Source organism: Engraulis encrasicolus, chromosome 1, assembly GCF_034702125.1.
Source record: "Engraulis encrasicolus isolate BLACKSEA-1 chromosome 1, IST_EnEncr_1.0, whole genome shotgun sequence".
In the NCBI taxonomy this organism is placed as follows: Eukaryota; Metazoa; Chordata; class Actinopteri; order Clupeiformes; family Engraulidae; genus Engraulis; species Engraulis encrasicolus.
This window is the reverse complement of record NC_085857.1, coordinates 12,288,031-12,309,025: the sequence shown is the minus strand read 5'-3', so window position 1 is coordinate 12,309,025 and position 20,995 is coordinate 12,288,031. Positions and strand designations below refer to the sequence as shown.

The 20,995-nt window shown below is 44.6% G+C and overlaps 1 pseudogene; it reads left to right on the top strand.

The window, feature by feature from the left end:
* The first annotated feature begins 843 nt into the window (after window positions 1-843).
* Window positions 844-18,818, top strand: LOC134447923 (tripartite motif-containing protein 16-like; annotated as a pseudogene).
* Window positions 18,819-20,995: the final 2,177 nt, after the last annotated feature.

Sequence of the window (20,995 nt, the reverse complement as noted above, 5' to 3'; positions counted from 1 at the left end):
TTTGCAAATGCAATGCCCTTTGTTGTGTTCACTGATATATTTGTAAAAATAGCATACAAAAAACCAGAATCGTTCCTCGACAGCACAGCAGCCAGTGTGAGTCAAGGGATTATAAGCATAACGTGATTGGGGACAACGACGGTGGGGACGAGAGCGCAAGCAATATTGCGTGCTGTTTATGACAAGTTAAGTTACATAGGCTATTCACAAATATTTTCAGCTTTGTTCAGTTTCATATTAGGCCTACTGGTGTTTTGTAACTTTCGGTAGGCCTATTTAAAATGGGCTAATATTATTGACTGATTAATTGTTGTCATTTTTGTCGGACATGTTGTCCGGGAACATTTTATTTTGCCGGTCATTCATTCATGCAAACGGCCAATGTCCGGCCACAGCCGGCTAACGTGAACCCTGCTCCAAACCCTGTGGAGGACTACGCAGAAAAAAGCTTATTTTGCCTTTTTGCATTTTGTGGCATGGATGCTGTAATCCATCAATTAATAGTCTACGTACAGTAGTTACTACAGGACATGATGCAATGTTGAGGTAGGTGCCTTGTCCAGACGCGCATGCACGTGCACGCGCGCGCACACACACACACACACACACACACACACACACACACACACACACACACACACACACACACACACACACACACACACACACACACACACACACACACACACACACACACACACACACACACATTATTCACACACGCACACTTGTTCCATCAACTGTTAGCAGGGGGCAGCATTACTCCACTATTGAAGACGTGCCTTTCAGGAAGCATTTCACCTAAAACGAAAGTGAAGGGAAATTGTTGCTGTACAGGTTTTGGACGTAGTCGTGAGCAGCTGAGGAAAAATGGCAGCAGCAATGTCAAGTAAAAAAGATATTTTCATGTGTTCTATTTGCTTGGATCTATTGAAGGACCCAGTGACTCTCAGCTGTGGACACAATTACTGTTCGGGCTGCATTAATGGCTGTTGGGATCAGGAAGAAACTCAGAAGGGAGTCTACAGCTGTCCGCAGTGTAGAAAGAGGTTCACTTCAAGACCAGTCCTGAACAAGAATACTATTGTTGCTGAACTTGTGGAAGAAATGAGGAAGACTACAATTCAACCTGATGTTTCTGCTGAACATGGAGATGTGGAGTGTGATGTTTGCTTTGAGATAAAACTCAAGGCAGTGAAGTCCTGTCTGGATTGTCTGATGTCATATTGTGAAACTCACTTTAAAGCTCACAGCGATCTCAACAGAGGGAGAAACCACTCAATAGTCGACGCCACTGGTCATCTGCAGGAAAGGATTTGCCCCCGTCATAACAAGGTTCTTGAAATCTTTTGTCGTACTGATCAGAGTTGTGTCTGCTACTTGTGCACGATGGACCAACATAAAGGCCATGACACCATCGCAGCTGCAGCAGAGTGCAGTAATAAAAAGGTAAGACCTGCAACTCCACATGTATTTAAAAGGCATTGTGTATTATAGAAGTGTATATATTGTCAGAAATATAATGGACGGTATACAGATTGGACTTTACCCAACTCCTTTACCAGCAGAATCCGATAATAAAAAGGTAAGACCCGAAACTCCACAAAGTCTTATGTGTATTATGGAATTACAACGGACTGTAATCTGACTGACTTTAAGTAAGACGTTGTCACTCCACTAATGGTGGAAGGATCCAAAAATTACTGCGCAAGGTCCAAGGCTAACAAAATGTGGTGAAACATTAACCTGCTTATGACTTCAGCGCATAGGCTTTTTCCTCATTTAATGGAGGAATATCATTACCCACTAGGCCACGGCTGCCCCATTATGTGCTGTTTGGTGCTAACTTGTGATTTTGGTGTAGCCTACTGTTTGTTATGCATACAGTAAACCTAACCCTGTGGTGCAGAGCAATCACGTTTGCTACATGGGCCTACCCTGCCATACAAAGGCAAAGTGCAGACACTACATATTGTTTTGTTTAGACTGAAAATGGTCTTCATTACGCCTCCTTTATCTTGTGACAAATCCTTATGGTCAAAATGTGTCCTGTTTTAGAGTTATTGCCATGCCAAAGTTGCAGTAACCACATTATCCCACCTAATGCCAAGGCTTGGTAGTTACTGCACTATGCCTTTGTAGGGCAGTACTGTATGAGGCGTATGCAAAGGATGCAGTAAAAAGTTTAATGAGAGTGATATTGGATCATACATTATGATCTATTTAAACAGCAAAGCTTTCTCAAGATGCAGACGAGATGCCAGCAGACAATCCAGAAGAGAGAGAAGGAGGTTCAGGAGCTGAGGAGAGCAGTTGAGACTCTGAAGGTGAGGAATGATCCAAGAACACAACCTGAAAACTAGCAACTCTGGGGGCAGGCTCATAGCCTGTGCAAAAACCGACTGTTGACTCCGTCAAACAGCCTGGCGAAAGCTAAGAGGAATCCATCTCCATGGGGCTGTAAATACTTGTAATAATTGAAATGTATCGATGCATCAATGTATCCGCCAGCGATTTAATCGAATCCCATCGTATTGTGAGGCATTCTTAAGTATCGACAAATAATCAAATCACCCCTGTCCAATGCCTTAGCTCCATAACATAATAGTAGTGGAAAAGTAGTTGGAAAAAAACGAATTGAATCGCATCGTATCGTGGGGAATTCTTAAAGGTACACTGTGTACGATTTTTAGTTGTTTATTTCCAGAATTCATGCTACCCATTCACTAATGTTACATTTTTCATGAATACTTACCACCACCATCAAATTCTAAGTATTCATTATGACTGGAAAAATTGCACTTTACATACATGAAAAGGGGGATCTTCTCCATGGTCCGCCATTTTGAATTTCCAGAAATAGCCATTTTTAGCAGCAAAAATGACTGTACTTGGGCCATACTAGAAAATATTAGTTTATTACTTAGGGAACTTTCATGAAAAGATCAAATTTGGCTATAGGCAACCGAGTTTCAATGAGCTGCATAGTGTAGTACCTTTTTTGACGATTTCCTGCACAGTGTACCTTTAAGTATTGAAAATAATCAAATCCTTGCTTTAAGAAATTCATACCGTATCTTATCGTCATGGAGGCTGTGATTTACACCCCTGGAGGGTGGGAGATGGTCTGAGCTTACTCTGCCATTTAAATTCATTGGAGTTCCGAATTCAAATTCAAATTCAAATTGTGCTTTATTAGCATGACTGTTACGATATAGTGTTGCAAAAGCATACAAATAACAAGACAAAAGTGTGAATAGTGTTACCTTAACCAATCAGTAACAGACTTCACGGGTGAGTCCTGCGTCACCGCTCTCAACTGTTTGCTGATTGGCAGAAGAGTGAGCGAACCAAGCTAGGAGGCTTTCGCCAGACAATTTGAGGAGCCAAAGTCTTTGGTGGAAGTCCATAGGATGACGTCGCCAGGCTAGCAGGCTCATGCTGGCTACGGTCTCCAAAATCCTGTCATTTTGGCACCATGGAGGTATAATAATAATAATAATAATTGTATTTGTATAGCACTGTTTCATACAAGGCATGTAACTCAAAGTGCTTAACAAATGGAAAAAAAAAAAAACATTTTTAGAGATAGATTTAAAAGGAGAGGTATAGAGGAGAGGCAGAAAAAGCAGGAAGGCAGAGGAAGAAGAGATAGACAGAGAATGTAGAGTCATAAGGTCAACGTATGATAGGACCAGGATTCTTAGATGTGTAAGGTCCATAGTGGCTGGGCCTATCATAAGTCATAGATAGTCACACAGAGATTGGGCGCTCAGGTGCGGCCCCTGGTGGCATCAGGGGTGAGGAAAAACTCCCTTTCGCTTGATTCATAGTTTGTAAGGGGGAAAAAAAAGCTCAGTGAAGTCTGAGAAAAAAAAGACCCCCTATAGTCAGGAAGAAACCTCAGGCAGAGACCAGCGGCCACCTAGGGGAGCCCCCTGCCAGGGCTGGTTGCGAGTAGTAAGGGCGCTGCGGCAGCTGGGACACTATGACGCCTTGGCAGCTAGGAGTTGGCAAGGATGAAGAGGTGGGTCTTCAGCTGCTTCTTAAAGGAGTCGACGGAGGTGGTTGATCGAATCTCGATGGGGAGGGCGTTCCATCTCTTGGGCGCATAGCAGGCAAACGCGGCGTCGCCGATCTTCTTCTGCGGGGGGTGGGGGGTCCTTAGCAGCTTGGCATCAGTGGACCTGAGAGCTCGAGCAGGGGCATAAAAAGAGAGCATGTCTGAGATATAGCTAGGGGCAAGTCCATTTAATGCTTTAAATACTGTGAGCAGAATCTTAAAGTCGATTCTGTAAGAGACAGGTAACCAGTGCAGGTCTGCCAAGACAGGAGAGATGTGCTCTCTCATTCTGGTTCTTGTTAGGATTCTTGCCGCAGAATTTTGAATGAGTTGCAATTTGTCAATTAATTTTTTTGGGAGACCAGAGAAGAGAGCATTGCAGTAGTCTATCCTACTGGTGACAAAGGCATGAATAAGTTTCTCAGCGTCTTGTTGGGGGGCCAAGCCGCGCACTTTGTTAACATTTCTAAGATGGAAAAAAGCAGATTTTGTTATCTTGTTGATGTGAGGCTCAAAGCTCAAATCCGAATCTATGACCACACCTAGGCTAGTAACCTTATCTTTAATGTGTATGCTTAGGTCACCTAGGCTTGAGTGGAGTTTTGCACGTTTTTCCTTAGGCCCAATGAGCAACACTTCAGTTTTATCCTCATTTAATTTTAGGAAGTTACTGTTCATCCAATCTGTGATGGCAGACATGCATTTAGTCAAGGCATGAATGGCAGTGGTTTGGCTAGGCTCGACAGAGATATATAGTTGAGTGTCATCGGCATAGCTATGAAAATCAACATTGTGCTCTCTGATGATGGAGCCCAGGGGCAACATATAGAGAGAGAAGAGGAGAGGGCCCAAGCAACTACCCTGAGCAACTCCAAAAGGCACATCATACTTGTTGGAGACGTGTTCTCCGATGGTGACAAAAAACTGCCTTCCTGTAATATATGTTTTGAACCACTCTAAGACGTGACCGGACAAGCCTACCCAAGATTCAAGGCGGTCAATTAGTATGTTGTGGTCTATCGTGTCAAAGGCGGCACTGAGGTCGAGGAGGATAAGTGCTGAAACTTTGTTTGCGGCAGTGCTGAGCCTAAGATCACTTATTATTTTGGTTAGTGCTGTTTCGGTGCTATGGTTGGCTCTAAAGCCTGATTGGAATTTTTCCAAGATATCATTCCCAGCCAGATGTTGATTAAGCTGTTTAAATACAACTTTTTCTAGTACCTTGCTTATAAAGGGGAGGTTTGATATAGGTCTGTAGTTGTTTAAAGAATTCTGATCTAAATTTGTCTTTTTTAGGAGTGGCTTTACCATGGCTGTTTTGAATGAGCTTGGAAAAATGCCTGTAAGCATAGAGGTGTTAACAATTTGCAGTAAAGGTGCTGCTAAGCAACCAAGTATGTTTTTTAGCAGATGTGTGGGGATCGCGTCAAGGCTGCAGGTAGACTGCTTACTTTCCCTGACTATTTTACAGAGGTCGTCCTCTGTAATTGGACAAAACTTTTGGAAGCTCTCAGGTCTCCTAGGGGGGTTTAACCCTCCCCTCGGTGTATAGCCTGAGTGGGCGACAGAGATTGCTGCGTTTCCACCTTGGATGCCTTCTCTAATGTCGGCAATCTTTTTATTAAAAAATCTAGCAAATTCCTCGCACTTGGCATGTGATGCTGCATTTAGGTTGTTATTGCTATGTGTTGGATTAAGCAGGTGGTCAATAGTGGAAAAAAGAACTTTCGCATTATGCTGGTTGTCTGTTATGATTTTGGAAAAATATGCTTTTCTCTCTGAGCGTACCGCATTATTGTAGGAGGAGATCTCATCCCTAAGGGATTGTCTATGGACTTCTAATTTAGTTTTCCTCCAAAGACGCTCGGTTACTCTGCATTTTCTTTTTAAGGCTCTAAGTGAGTCATTCATCCAAGGTGAATACCTAGCTCTGGTCCTTGTCGTCGTTCTAATTGGAGCTATGTTATCTAGAATTCCTCTTAAGTTGTTGTTGAAGCTATCAACCATTTCAGGGTGCTGTCAGACCGGCTATTCAATTTTGGTCCACATTATTGTATTATGGTACATGTAGTAAACAGATGTGGTACATATGCATACATGGGTCTAAATGTAACAGATGTTGTTTTCTGAAATCTCTCTCCTCTGCCTTGGGGTAGAACTCAGCACAGTCTGCAGTGGAACACAGTGACCAGATGTTTGATGACATCATTCGCTCTGTTGAGAGAAGGCGTTCTGAGGTGACAGAGCTGATCAGAGATCAGAAGAAGGCTGAGGTGAGTCGAGCTGAAGGACTTCTGAAACAGCTGGAGCAGGAGATCTCTGAGCTGAAGAAGAGAGTTGCTGAGATGGAGCAGCTTTCACACACACAGGACCCCATCCATTTCCTCAAGGTGACTGTTCAATTGTGAAAGAGTTGAGATATTATGTCATTTAGTCATGCTGGGTTTTGCAGTCTATGGCTATATACTGCATGTACTACAAAGTCTGTACATACAGTATAGTCATAGACTGCATCTGTAATCACAATGATTTTCAATCGGTGTGTGTGTGTGTGTTTTCTATACAGAATGTAGGGTCCATCTCTGATATTCCTGACAGTACAATTCCAACCAGCCTGACTGTCAACTCCAACCTTTCCTTTGAGTCGGTGAAAACATCTGTCTCTGCACTGAAGACGCAGCTGGAGGAGAAATTAGGCTCTATCTTCAAGCAGGAAGTACTCACAGTATCTGCAGCAGGTTGGACTTTGTCATTGATTCAGTCTGATGTTGTTGAAATCATCTGTTTAACTTCCCAGATTTACCTCTCCATGTCTGACAAGTCACAGATGGAGAATAAGCATAAGAAAGCCAGACTAAATTTCAGATTTTCCCACAGATTTCTTTATGTTGTCAAAACCTAGTTTGAGTACCATGCAAATTTGGCAGATACAGTAAGCACTGTGATGCATGTGCTATACATGTACTCCAATAGCCCACTAATTCAAATTGCTGAGAAAACTGCAGATTTAATTATTATTATTAGTATTAGTATTATTATTATTAGTATTATCATTGCTTGTGTTGTTGTTGTTGTTGTTGTTGTTAATAATAATAATAATAACAATAATAATACAGGCTCTCCTGAGGAACCTAATGTTTAAGTTCATGTGCCGTTTGGATAAGTCTGAAAACTGCATTATAATGATGCTCACAAGTGCCAAATATAGCTCTGTCCGATACCAATCATATATGTGGAAACATTGGTATGACTGCCTTTTAAGACCGTCATGACATAGTTTGTATATGCTTTGGCATCACTGCTGTTTTTTTAATTATTATTATTATTATTTATTCTTTTTCCTGCACATTCTATTTCTATGTATATGTTGTGTGTCTGCCTATTGGGCCCTGAGCCTGTAATAAAGTTTATATATATATATATATATATATATATATATATATATATATATATATATATATATATATATATATATATATATATATATAATATAATATAATATATATAATATATATAATAATAATAATAACAATAATAATATTCTGAACACACAGCTATTGCCCTGATGTAGATGTGGGATGTAGATGTCCAAAAAGATTTTTGAAGCTGAGAAGTCATAGTGAGTCCTTCTTAATTTAATTGTGATTACTGTGATATTTAATGATGATCATTAGTAGTGTAACCCTTAAAAGTTGGTTACCAACCATAAGACACTCCAGTTCAGACGAGGCGAGGAGACACGGGTTACAGTTCGAGTTGATTCTTTATTTTCGGCTGACCACAACTTACATCTCAAAACAAATCCTGAGGTAAACTGACTTGCCGGTTCCGGCAGGTCCCCCTTTCTAAACGTCCCCCCTCCTTAACATTCCAAAAGGGAACCCTAATCAATAATAGTACAACCGTAGCAGAACAATACAACACCACATTGTGAACATAAATAACAAAACAAAAATAATTACAAATATCATGGAAAAATAGAACACACATAGAAATATTATTGGATGCAGAATTGTACTGTTACAGTCCTCCCCTCCTACCAGAAGAAACGTCCCCGTTTCAGACCATACACAGTCCAGCCATCCATATAACCTGAACAACCCCAATGTCCGGCTCATACAGAATAAACAATCATGTTGCCATGCCTTGTTTTTTTTGTTTTTTTTTGAAACAGAAGAACCAAGGCGTTGGCTAGGAAGCAACTCGTGTTTTTTTTTTTTTTTTTTTTTTTTTAAATATGCAAGACATTGACATTGCTCAACAAACAACAACAACAACCAAACAAACAAAACAAAGAACACCAATACAGGATACCACCACAGGTGTCTAATACCAGTAACCCTGCCCAGGGAGAACTGTACCTGCCATGGTGTGTGGGAGTGTGTGTCAGGTGTGGTGGCGTGTGCATGTGTGTCTGCATGTGTAGGATTTAGTGGGTGGGTGTGTGGCTGTGTGTGTGTGTGTGTGTGTGCGCGTATGCGTGCATTTTTTGTATGTGTGTGTGTGTGTGTGTGTGTGTGTGTGTGTGTGTGTGTGTAAAGGTGTTTTGTCAACTAGGACATAAACGTCCCAAGCCTCACAGGGGGCTTAACCACGCGCCCACTTCGAGTAGTTTGAAGAGGAGGAACGAGGGAAGACGACTCTCCCGGCTGCGTAACTGGCCTTACGGGAGATCGAGAGGGGCTGGGCGGAGGAGTAGGGTGAGGGGTTGATGGCGTAGAAGCCGGAGGGCTCGGTTGTATGACAACCTCAGGCAGGCCAGCCTGAGCAACAGGCTGAACAGGCACGTAAGGTGGAGTTGGTGGCTGAAATGGCAAGGACCCTGATAAGGCAGTTAAAGTAGAGGAGGGCAGAGCTACTTCCATAGGGTGTGCAAGTGGCTCAGATAGGGCAGGACCAGTAGGTTCAGATACAGGATCTCTGAGGATACCACTAAATGACTTGAGACGGTTGTGGTGCACCACCCACCTGCGTGACTGAGGGTGTTTTGGGTCAGTTATCTCATAAGTCACCCCGGGATCGTCTCCTTTGTCAAAACGCCTTAAGATTTGGTATGGGCCCTTCCATCTTGGAGCTAATTTGTTGTGTTTTTGAGCAGGGTCATCCAAGAGAACCAAGTCCCCCTCTTGGTGAGGATGAAACGACACTCGTCTATCGTACTGCCCTTTCTGCTTCAATTTAGCAGCCATAGATTTATCTGTGGCATCACTAAAAACATTGGAGAGACGCATGCAGAGATCTTGAGCATATGCTCCTGGGGTACTCGGAGCTGATGCTGACAGAGCAGGGTTCCAGTTTAATGACACATGAACAGGTAAATGTGGTTCCCTGCCGTGTGCAAGGAAGAACGGCGAGTAACCGGTGCTGGAGTGCACACTCGAGTTGTAAGCGAGCTCTACCTGTGGTAAGTATGTATCCCATTCGCCCCCACGTTGGTGTATATATTTCGCCAGCTGGTCCTTCAGTGTCCTGTTAAATCTTTCAACCATACCGTCGGTTTGCGCATGATACGGTGAAGTCCTGATCTTTACAATGCCTAACGACGCACAAAGATGTTTTATAAGGTCAGACTCAAACTGTCTGCCTTGGTCGGTAAGTATAGACTCAGGCACACCGTGTTGGCGAATCTAATGCTCAAAAATGCACTGAGCGACTGTAGACGCGCGCTGATCCTTCATAGGATATAAATTAGCGAAGCGGGTGAAAAAGTCTACGACTGCTAGGACATACTTATTACCTTGTGTCGTCACTGGCAGCTCGGTGATGTCAGCTGCTATTTTCTGGAATGGTCTTTCTGCATGTATAGATTGCAAGGGAGCCTTCTCGTGTGGTGAGGGCGAGCTGCGGGTTTGACAAGACAAACAGTCTGTACAAAATTTGTTAATGTCCCTTGACATGTAAGGCCAGTAACAAATCTGTGTGGCTCGCAAAAAGGTACGTTCTGCCCCCAAGTGTCCACTAAACTGGTCACCATGCAGCCACTCTAAGGCTATGGGGACGAGGACTTCTGGGAGCACGACTTGGTATGAGACTGGCGAGTGGGGAGTTAACTTTACCGTCCGACACAGGACGCCATTATGGACCACGAGTTTGGGAAATTCGTGCCACAACTTCCGCAGGAGAGGGGATGATCGCCTGAGCCGACCTAAGGGTGGCCTCTGTCTATCCCCCTGTAACCATGACAGAGTGGTGCATAGATTAACATCAGCTTGTTGTCGGGCTTTCAGCTCTCCTATGTCAATGGCCAGGGTAGCCTGAGTGTCAGGCAGGCTAGGGGGTACGACACTCTGCTGTTCCGTCAGAGTAGGGACAGAAATCGGCGACGCACCACTACCCAGGACACACTGAACCACGGTAGTGCTTTTGTCAGGTGACCCAGGCCTTCTAGACAACGAGTCAACATTAGCATGCTGTCTCCCCTCCCGGTGTATGACAGAGAAATCATACACATCCAGCTCGAGCAGCCAGCGCGCACGACGGCCTGTGGGGTCATTATCGACGGTGGCTTTCCTCAGATTCAAAAGGGGTTTATGATCGGTGACGATGGTGAACGAAGTACCAGACAAAAAGTGTTTGAAGTGGCGAACCGCCCAAACTATAGCCCAATACTCTCGGTCGTACGTAGACCATTTCCTTTCCGAGGACGATAGTGTGTGACTGGCGTAGGCGACCACGCGTTCTTTCCTATCCTGCCGTTGGGCCAATACAGCGCCTATACCGTCCTGAGAAGCGTCAGTGTATAGTAGGAAAGGTTGTGTGAATACTGGGTGAGCAACGACCGGAGGGCTTGTTAAGGCATGTTTGAGAGATTGGAAGGCATCTTCACACTGAGTGGACCAACGAAACACAACACCCTTCTGAGTAAGAGCATGGAGAGGGGCAGCTAGGTCTGAAAAGCCTTTAACAAAGCGGCGGTAGTACGAACAAAGCCCTACGAATGCACGCACCTCGGTGGTGGTCCGTGGGGTAGGCCAGTTACGAACCTTGTCAAGATTTTTGGCGTCTGGTTGCAGGCCCTCACTGGACACGATATGCCCGAGGAACGAAACTTCCTTGCAAGCCAGGTGGCATTTGTGGGGGTTTAATTTGAGCCCTGCGGCACGGAAACGGTTGAAAACCTCCTCCAAACTACCCAAGTGCTCAGCGAATGTTCGACTAAATACGAGAACATCATCTAAATAAATAAGACATGTTTTCCAGTGCAATCCTCTGAGAACGAGCTCCATGAGCCTTTGGAACGTAGGGGGAGCATTTGTAAGACCCATGGGCATGACCTTGAATTGATACAACGCACTGCCTGTATTGAAAGCAGTTTTCTCCCTGTCACGTTCCTCAAGCTCCACCTGCCAATAACCACTGACTAAATCGATGCTACTGAACCAGCACGCGCCAGACAAGCTATCAAGGGCGTCCGCAGGACGTGGCAACGGGTACGAGTCTTTAACGGTGACTGAGTTCAGTTTACGGAAATCGATACAGAAGCGGTATGTGCCGTCCTTCTTTCGGACCAACACCACCGGCGAAGCCCAAGGACTGCAACTCTCCTCGATAATGTCTTGCGACAGAAGGTTTTGGACTTGTCGGTCAATTTCAGATCTCACATGCGCAGAGGCTCGGTACGCTCTCTGTCGTATAGGTGGCGCATCACCTGTGCGTATGCTATGACGAACACGGTCGGTACGGCCAAAATCATGCTCATGCGAACTAAATACATCTGAGTACTGGCTCAGCAGATCCTTTAACTGTTGTAATTGCTCGCTGTTCAGAGCTGAGTGGTTGAGTTTAACTGGCAGTGGAGGTGATTGTTGCTCAATTTGGGACTGTACCTGAGCTACAGTAGCTTTAATCAAGGAGAATTCTTCCCCCTTCTGCTCAACGAGTCGGGTGCTACCAGGTACAGGACAGTCATCCTGTGTTGGGTTCATGACTCGGATCCAAGCTACACCTTTTGTAACTGGGGTAACGGTGCGGGCTACAAAGAGACCTGGGCATGTAACGGTATCCGGCTCTAACACCCCTGTGTAGTTACACACAAGCTCCGGTTCGCCTACAGATGGCTGAATTTTTGTCAAAACATTCATTTCAGACATGGCAGGTACAGTGAAGGGGGCTAGTGTAATTGCACTACATTTCAGTGGGGCCTTTTGAGATGCATGTAAAAATGGTACTGACCAACCCCAGAAGGCCAAGCTATTGTCTTGCAGATTCACAATGGCATGGTGTTGACACAGGAAATCCCACCCCAGTATAGCAGCCTGAGAAGAATTCCTAACAACATGAACACTATGGTTAAAAACCTCCTGACCTAGTCTGATGGAAATGGTAAGCATCCCCAGAGTATCAAGATGTTCACCAGTGACAGATTTAGCTAGAATGTAAGACTTCTGCATAGGTTTCCTCATGAGAGAGGGAATGGACATTCTCAGTGATTCACTAATCAAAGATATTTCTGAACCTGTGTCAATAAATACATCAACAGCAGTGTTCTCAATGACAGCAAAAACAAATGGAGTAGAACTGTGATTAGATGTTACCAATTCAGTTCGTGGTGCGGGCCCTCCTGGAACAGCAGCAGTCACTTGGGCCTCGGTGCCTGCTACCATTCGTTTCCCTGGAGCTCGTGGCCCTCCATGGTGAAGCTGACGTGGTGACGATCATGGAATGGCTCTCGACGAGCTGTGGCACCAGCGGGGCTGTGCTCTCTGCGCTGTGATGGACCCCTGGAGTACCATGATGACTCCCGACGATTGTAGGACGGTTCTCGACCACCGGAACCAGCTGGGCTGTAGCTTCGGCGATGTGAGGACCCCCTTGACCCAGAGGACCCCAGCCATGCAGGACGAGGTGGTGAGGAGCTGCTGTGGCGACTGTAGGCAGGGCTCTGCTGCAGGTGGTAGTCATCCCGACTACCAGAGAGACGATGTGGCGATGGGCTGCCATAGCGACGGTGGGGGTAGTCGTCATGCTGACTGTAGAGACGGCGAGGTGATGAACTGCCCTGGCGACGGAAGTCGGCACCCTGTTGCTGGTGGTAGGTGTCCCAGCTGCCGGAGGAGCGCCGGTGTCCCGAGAATGGTGAAGATGGAGGAGAGCTGGTGTAACGTCGTCCCCTGGGGTCTGGAGAACGGTGGCGATGATGCTCGTGCTGGTCTCTCTCGTGCAGAGAGAAGGCTGCCCCACTCTGGCGGTGAGAAGACCGTTCTGGTGAACGCCGGCTCGGCCTGACCACCCCAGGACTGGTTGGTGACGACTTCTGGTGGCTCAAGTCGGTGACTGCCAGCTTCAAGGTACGGACCTCTGCTGAGAGTTGGCTGATAGCAGATAAAATGTCAGAATTGACACCCACTGATGACACTGGACCGGAAGACACCATGGCTGTGAGGTGTGCAGCAGGCTGCGACGAGGCAGGAGAACTGGCAGCAGGGGGAGAGACGCCCACACACTGTGGCTGCGCGAGTCGCAGTGCCTCTTGAGCTCGCTCACATTTACATGCCACATCCAGAGCCTGCTCCAGTGTAGTGGCCCCATGTTCGTGGCACTTCACTTGCAACACGGGGTCTAATCCAGCGACAAACCGGCGGAACCGTTCCATAGCTATAGCCGGCTGTCCATAGCCAGGGAAAGCCTCAAAAACCAGCCTATTGATCTCCGCGGCAAAAACTTCTAGCGGTTCTTTCGGTAGACGTTGACGGGCATTAACAAACGTTTGGAAATGTTGTAAAAATTGCTTACCGCCAAAAACATCAGTCAGTCGGGAGACGCAAGCATCATAGTCCTTCTGTGTGGCAGGTGGAAGTGAAAGCCAAAACGCCAAGGCGTCGCCGCTCAGCCTAGTTGGCAAGATAGTGGCTAAATCAGGGGTACTCAATTAAAAGTCCCCGAGGGCCAGTTTTTCAAAATTCCTCCCAATAAAGGGCCGGGCCGGGCTGACACGACACGACCCCCACCAAAAAAAAATATTAAAAAAAAAATAAAAAATGATAAGGCCTTTGTAATCACAAAACACACGCACTCACACCCACAGCAGATATTTAGTTTCCAGTGACAGGATGGGAGAACATTTCTCTCATAAAGGGCCTGCATTTTTCTAGAGCACTGTGGGGTGAGGTGCCTGCCTTGCTGTCATTGCCACCCACCCTTCAGTATTTTTTTTTTAATGACATAAGATTATCTTTTTTAAATGACATAAGATTAGCCTATATTTGCAGACTACATTCATAAACATTTATTTCTTAGTGAGAAAACCAATAAGCCTGAAGATAACACTTTTCAAACAAATGTTGCTTATTATGACTTTGTTTATGCAGCTCTCACATGCATAATGAGAATCAGATGCAATAATGGACCCAAAGTTTATCAAGCAATTTCGTTTTTAAGTAGGCTACCCCTAGTTAGCTGCCAGCACAGCTCAAACACAATTTGCCTTCATTTGTGTTAGCAACTAGCTACAGAGCTAGTGCTAAACCAATTCGAAGTCCTAACACACTGTATGCAATGAAATGTGGACCATTACTTTCAAAAACGAGGCAAAGAGAACTTTGTAAATAATTTATTTACAAGTTCTACCGTCCTTCCCTTCAGTAGTCTACCTCACAACAGCCTCTGCCACCCTCATAGTCACTTCTGTTTGGAGCCTACAGGGAGAAACTGATTGAGGGGGCGGAGACACGGCACGCATCTTCCTAGCGTCTGTGGCGCGATTTCAAAATAAGAGCCGGCAGCGCGATCGGACCAAAAAAAAAAAAAATTTTTTTTTTTTTTTTTTTAATTTTTCAAAATTATTCGAGGGCCACAAATAGATGCCCCGCGGGCCACAAGTGGCCCGCGGGCCGCTATTTGAGTATGGGGGGGCTAAATCCTGCTGCTGAGAAGCCGGGCACGCTCGCACCGCGAGCTCCAGCCTTGCCTTCCACAGAGAAAAACTTTCCTTGTCTTTACCATCACCATGGAAACATGGAGGCAAGTCCACCTTGTAGTGAATCACCCTGGATGTATGCTGGTCCCCAGCAGTAGATCGTACAGGCTGTACGGCAGATCCATCCCGTTGAGCCTCAACGGTGTCCCCGCTGCCCCCGGATTCAGATGAGAGAAAAAGTTGAGGGAGAGACGGCGGATTTTCCTCATCGGAGCTCATTTTCTGTTTGCCGCCCGATGTACAAAAACATTCACTGAGTTTTAACGATTAGCAAAGTCCAACGTTCCACTCAGCTAGCCGCTGTAACTAGCCCACTGGTCAACCGAAAAAAAATAATATCAAAACAACGAATAACAACGAAAAAAAACACCGCTGCCACCAGTCTGTAACCCTTAAAAGTTGGTTACCAACCACAAGACACTCCAGTTCAGACGAGGCGAGGAGACACGGGTTACAGTTCGAGTTGATTCTTTATTTTCGGCTGACCACAACTTACATCTCAAAACAAATCCTGAGGTAAACTGACTTGCCGGTTCCGGCAGGTCCCCCTTTCTAAACGTCCCCCCCTCCTTAACATTCCAAAAGGGAACCCTAATCAATAATAGTACAACCGTAGCAGAACAATACAACACCACATTGTGAACATAAATAACAAAACAAAAATAATTACAAATATCATGGAAAAATAGAACACACATAGAAATATTATTGGATGCAGAATTACTGTTACAGTAGTTATAGCAGAGAGAGTAGATAATACTAGAATCTCTGGTTATAGTGGCTGCTATACTAGAATACTAGAATCTCTGGTTATAGTGGCTGCTAAAGTCGTACTTTCTGTTGCAGTGTCTGGAGTACAGGCTGTTGTTACTGAACCAGTGACCAGAGAGGACTTCTTGCAGTGTAAGGAATCACACACACACACACACACACACACACACACACACACACACACACACACACACACACACACACACACACACACACACACACACACACACACACACACACACACACACACACACACACACACACACACACACACACACTCAAACCTGATCTGTACATATAACTTTCGTCAGATCCACAATATATATTTTCTCTCTTCTATTAGATTACTGCAATTTCACCCTGGGTCCAAACACTGCAAACAGAAGGCTCCGTCTGTCTGAGGGGAACAGGAGGGTGAAGAGGAGAGATGAGGCCCCCCAGTCATATCCAGGTCATCCAGAGAGATTTGATGACAGGTGGAAGCAGGTGTTGTGTAGAGAGGGTGTGACTGGGCGTTGTTACTGGGAAGTTGAGTGGAGTGGTGAGGAGGGGTTAATATAGCTGTGGCATATAAAACCATCAGCAGGAAAGGAAATAAAAAACCCTGCTGGTTTGGATTCAATAATCAGTCCTGGAGGCTTACTGTAGAGCCTAGAAGGACATTTTTCTGCCAAAATGGCAAAGACACTGACCTCCCTCTAGTGGCCAGCTCCAGAGTAGGAGTGTATGTGGACCACAGGGCAGGGACTCTGGCCTTCTACAGCATCTCTGACACCATGATGACACTCCTGCACAAAGTCCAGACCACATTCTCTCACACACTCTACCCTGGGTTTGGGTTGGGAGATGGATCATCAGTGAAGCTCTTGTGACTCATACGTATGTAGCACATCTGGCCTCTGTGGATCCATGTGTTTCATTATACTGTAGTGTATAGGGATGCACCGATACACATTTTTTCACTTCCGATCCAATCCCGATATCTAAATTTGGATATCTGCCGATACCGATACTACTTTGATCCAATATCAAAATCACATATATGCATGGGTTTCAACTTGAGGTAGGCCCAAGCAGACTATTTGGTCAGAGGAACAGGAAAACAATTAATAAGCAAAAAGTAACAATCCCATCCTGAAAACTAATATGCAAGTGTTATGATTTCAAATTAACATTGCACCTGACTCAATGTCTGTATCAGGAAAATTCCGATATTTTGGGAAAATTCCGATCCGATCCGATCTCGGAAATATGTTGATATCTGAACCCGATACCCATACACCGATACCGATATCCCATCCCTAGTAGTGTATACATCATCTCACATCTCATCACCTCACATTAAGGCTGGGCAACATGGCAAAACATAATTATATATGACCATGATGCATTTTTGCCATATTGATCGATATTGATTTTCTTTTTTTTTCTCGTGATCATTTAATCTATGCAATCGAACATTTATATATACATCCACAAAAGTAAATGTGTATATGGACCAGGAGGCAGGGCTTTTATTATTATAACTCCAATTATAATTATAGTTAGCCTGTAGACAGTTGAGCTGTCAGAATGGAATGCTGAACTTGAACTGCACCTCTCTCATTCCACTGCTATGCATCATGGGGAAGTCAGTTTGTCTCTGAGTAAAACTCGGGGGAAGGTGGCATATGTCAGACAAGACAGGTGACAGACAAGTGTGTGTTCTGCACTTTTGGGATGTGGAAAAGGTTGTGAAAAGCACAACACTGCTACAATTACCGTCAAACCAGACCTTTTATTTTGAAAGCTGACGTTTTGGTCAGTCAGTCCGTCTTCTGAATAACTTAAGAATACAAACACTCACACTTAGCCTACATAAAGAAAGCGACCAATTAGGTAACATGACCAATTACTTCACATTGTGAGGTGGGAAAGCCATCAGGTCATTAGGTGAGTAAAAGTTCAAAAGACTATTTGCATGTATAACATTACATCCATATAGTATTGACACACTTTTTAAAACTCAAGATGATTCTGGGCATTGTGTTTAAAACAAGTTCTTCATTATGAACTTCATTGAGTATTTTCTGCTAGACTTGACTTTAGAATGTACACTAGGTGGTGGTGGTGTTTGTAAATTGAGCAGGTGGTGGATGCATGTACTGTGTGTATTTTTTCATATTACTCCTAACATGGATAACACTGGTAGGCTGCAACATTTAATCAGTTCATTGACAGTGGAAAAGTGATCTGCTAAACATAAATGCTTTATAGTTTATGAGGGCTGAAATACTGAAATATTTTCAATATAGGCCTACTATGATTCCAAATAGCTGTCATATTTTTCCATTTTGTCAAACATATTTTTTTCTTTTATATGTAAGTGATCCTTGTTCATCATGAAAATATTTTCACTCAATAGAATGTCTTCTTACCCTATAATTGCTGGTATTGTATACAGTTCAAAGACATGTTCAATGACTTCAATGTGATTTGAATACAATGCTACAAGGCAGTGGTGTAGTCTACTTTTGGGGTGGGTATACTGTATATTTGAGCGTTTTTTTGAAGTGGGTATACTGTATGTATTTGTGCTATTCAAAACAATGGATCAATCAATTTGAAGTGGGTATACTGAAATCCCTGAAATTTAGAAGTGGGTATACTCCATATACCCGCGTTCTACGTAGACTACACCACTGCTACAAGGTATTTATTGTCATGTAGGAATACAGTGTTTCATATGTTAGCAGTCAGCTGAAGGACTGAGATAAATAAAGCTTTAATCCAGTTTAACTGTTCAGTTGTCAATATCATGGTGTATTGTGGAGGGTCATTTCACGTGAAATCAGACACTTTGGGACCTGGCTGACACAGATTTCAATCATACTTGCTGTGCCTGTTTAGTAGGTAGCACCCCAGAACTGCATTTTTGTGAGTCTGACACCAATATTAAGGGAGAAACAGACTAGCAAAGGTTTACATGTGAGAGTAGGACACTATGCATTCAGCCTTGATTATATCAGTCAGTGTAGGTCACAAAAGGATGTCTGAGGTATTGTTTGAAAGCTCTTTTCTGGCTCTGCAAATTACTCAAACAACATGGAATACAACAACCTTCAGAATATGAATTATGATACATTGAAAAATTAAAAATTGAATATCAAAAAGGCTGGTTTCTTGTCTAAACATAGCCTTTAAGGTCATAAACAACACTTGGAAATGGGGTGTTTGGTTCTTTATTCATTTCAAAGATAATGGGACATAAAGGTTGAAATGAGTTGTAATGAAGTAGTAATAGAGTAGTGTCAGGACATGGCTGGACTGGCCATCTGGCATAACGGGCATTTTCCCGGTGGGCCCTGCACCCTTGTCGGTCCCTATTCCAGGTACTCAAAAACTACACGGCTTCTGCCCATTGTCAATGGACACAGTGGAAGCTAGACCATTTTAAGCATTCAGAGAAGGCAGGGTTGAAAGAATAAGCTCAGTAAATGTTTTTTTTTTAAAATATTCAAGCATCAAAGGGTATGTTGTAGCTGTATATGATGGCAACTAGTGGCTAGCATGTGTTGAGGAATGTATGCCGAGCACTGGAGAGGTGAAACTGAACTTCCTCCATCCTCATGGACCATCTCCATCCTTCACATATTCCGATAGACATGCTGTCATGTGATATTACTATGGTATCACCATATTATTACTAGGTGATTTGTATGATGCCATATTTTTGAGTCCCATTGTCTCTGAAATGAATAAAGAACCAAACACCAGCATTTCAGGTGTTGTTCATGACATTGCAGGCTATGTTTAGACAAGGAACATCAGGAAAGCAAAAAAGGAATACTCAGACAAAATAACAACACACTTCAAAGACAGCAGAGATGCACAGAGCCTGTGGCAGGGCATACAGGCCATCACGGACTATAAGCCTGCACCACGAAGCTGTGACAACAACACCTCTCTGCTAAACGACCTGAACAGTTTCTTTGCCCGCTTTGAAGCACAAAATGACACTCACCCACAGAAAACTCCCCCTCCCCCCCATGATCAACCCCTTTACCTGTCCTCTGCCAGTGTTAAGAGGACACTGGCCACCATCAACCCACGCAAAGCAGCTGGCCCAGACAACATACCAGGCCGAGTGTTGAAGGATTGTGCAGAAGAGCTGAAGGATGTCTTCACAGACATCTTTAACATCTCTCTGGAGCAAGCAGTCATCCCATCACTTTTCAAAGCTGCTACCATCATACCTGTGCCGAAGAAATCATCACCATCATGCTTCAATGACTACCGTCCTGTAGCACTGACGCCCATAATCATGAAGTGCTTCGAACGGCTAGCCCTGTCACACATCAAAGCCACCCTACCCCCCACCCTAGACCCCTACCAGTTCGCATACCGAGCCAAGCGATCCACGGAGGATGCAATTTGCTCTGCCCTCCATCCAGCCCTCACCCACTTGGACAATAAAGACTCATATGTGAGAATGCTGTTCATTGACTTCAGTTCAGCATTCAATACCATAATACCACAACAACTCATCAGAAAACTGGACAAACTAGGTTTCAGCACCTCCCTCTGCAACTGGCTGCTGGACTTCCTGATGCAAAGACCACAAGCAGTACGGGTAGGGAACAACACCTCAAGCACCCTGACCCTGAGCACGGGGGCTCCGCAAGGTTGTGTTCTCAGCCCCCTGCTGTTCACGCTGCTGACACACGACTGCACAACGACCCACAGCACTAACCATCTAGTGAAGTTTGCGGATGATACAACACTGGTGGGCCTCATCACCAAGGGCGATGAGACTCACTACAGAGAAGAAGTAGACCTGCTGGCCAGATGGTGCAAAGACAACAACCTGCTGCTGAATGTCAACAAGACCAAGGAGATTGTTGTCAACTTCCAAAGGGTCCAAAAACAACTGCCACCACTGACCATCGACGGCGATGCTGTGGAGAGAGTGAGCAGCACCAAGTTCCTTGGAGTGCACATCAGCGACGACCTCTCTTGGACCACCAACACTACATCACTGGCGAAGAAGGCCCATCAGCGTCTCTACTTCCTGCGCAAACTAAAGAAGGCAAGTGCTACACCCCCCATCATGACAACATTCTACAGAGGAACCATAGAGAGCGTCGTGTCCAACTGCATCACAGTGTGGGGAGGAAGCTGCACGGAGAAAAACAGGAAGACACTCCAGCGTGTTGTGAACACAGCGAAGAAGATCATTGGAGTACCACTCCCCTCCCTGCAGGACA